At 45.5% G+C, this 1,607-nt stretch overlaps 1 pseudogene; it reads right to left on the bottom strand.

Annotated features, from left to right (window-relative positions):
• Positions 1 to 571: 571 nt before the first annotated feature.
• LOC114707597 lies at positions 572 to 1,180 on the bottom strand (annotated as a pseudogene).
• Positions 1,181 to 1,607: the final 427 nt, after the last annotated feature.

Genomic DNA, 1,607 nt, shown 5'->3' with positions numbered 1-1,607 from the left:
GCACTGAGGTATCTATAAATTATCAATAGTCTGTTTAACTTTTTGTATTAGAAGGCAAGAGGTCCAATGTAGAGGCCACAAGGTCCTTGTTTTCACAGGCATGTTAAACACACAGGATTGTCTTATCAACAAAGCATATGCATATCTGTTTTCCATCCAGAAGGTTAAAGTGGATGTAATTAATATCCTGATAATTTGCTATTGTAGGGCTAGGTTATACCTGGATCTCCCAGGCTATTATATTTATCCCAGAATCTTCCTCCCTTTATCTTGACTATTGTTTCTCAGCCAATTGAACCCATCCCAAGGGAAAATGTGACATGTATATTTGTAGTTTAATGACCTAGACCCCATCAGATCCTCCCCTAGGCCCTTAAATTATACAAGTCATTCTTTTTTTTTTTTTTTCTCAGTTGCATGGTTATTCCTTTAATCAAATTCACCAAGCAGGCGCTAAGCTCTCGGAGCTGTTTAAAAAAGTACCCTCTCTCACCGGAGCCTGACCAAAGCACCTGTCCCCACTTCCCTGGTTGGTGGCGGGAGGAAGAGCAGACCAGGCAGGCATGAAGCAAATGGTCTTTATTGGGCTCACACCAGGAGTCCATTGGTCTTGAGGACCTCTGTGAACTTGCTGATTTTCTTCTCCATGTTCATTCTTTTCTGCCTGTTTCCGTAGCCTCAGGAGCTGCTTCTTTTTCCGATAGTGGATCTTGGCCTTTTCCTTCCGTTTCTCCTCCAGAGTGTCTGTGACTGCCTGGTACTTCCACCCGACCTCATGAGCCACACATCCCAGGCAAGCAACCTTGAGGGCGGCAGGGACCACCATCCCTTTTTTCTTGTCATAGAGTGGAGGGATCCCATCCAACACCTTGAGGCGTTCCAGGGCAGCCTGGCCTCGCTTGGTCTTGTGGGGCAGCATGCCTCGCACAGTAGGCCCCCCAAAAAAATGTGGCTTGGGGCTCAGAAGTGGTCGGGGCCTCGAGAGGGGTTAGTGTTCATCCGCTTTCAGAGAAATGCCAGGTACTTTAACTTGTTTTTGTAGAAATGTCCAGAAATGTGAATGTCCTCACTGCGCACAACCACCACCTTCCGGCCAGTAGTACCTGTTTGGCCACAATGGCCACCAGCGGCCCAGAAGATGGCCTCCGCCATCCAGCACTCGAACCTGCCCCTCCGCCATCTTCCGCGGCCGCCTCTCTTAAACAAACAAACAAACAAACAAACAAACTTTTTATTGATTCTTTGTGGATTTCACATCATGTATTCTGATCCCACTTATCTCCCTGTCCCCTCCTATCTACCCTCTGCCCTTGCTAATCTACCCCCAAAACAAAACCAAATTGAAAAATAAAAATTAAAAAAACAACAACAAAATCAAACAAAATAAAGAAATAAAACAAAAAATAGAAAGAATGGAGGGGGCAGGGAGAGAAGAATCTTGTCTTAGAAGCTGTAAAGTGGCCCATTGAGCCACACAGTTTACCCTTTAGTCCATTCATCTTTACTAGCAGGTGTTCATTGCCATGAGTCATTGGATCTAGGCTTACGACTTCTACTACTGATAATGGGCTCTCACCGAGACTCCTTTTGGATATCCTGTTGTCCTG

Source organism: Peromyscus leucopus, chromosome 3, assembly GCF_004664715.2.
Source record: "Peromyscus leucopus breed LL Stock chromosome 3, UCI_PerLeu_2.1, whole genome shotgun sequence".
In the NCBI taxonomy this organism is placed as follows: Eukaryota; Metazoa; Chordata; class Mammalia; order Rodentia; family Cricetidae; genus Peromyscus; species Peromyscus leucopus.
Note: the sequence above shows the minus strand (reverse complement) of the source record. Positions and strands in the feature narration are given on the sequence as shown.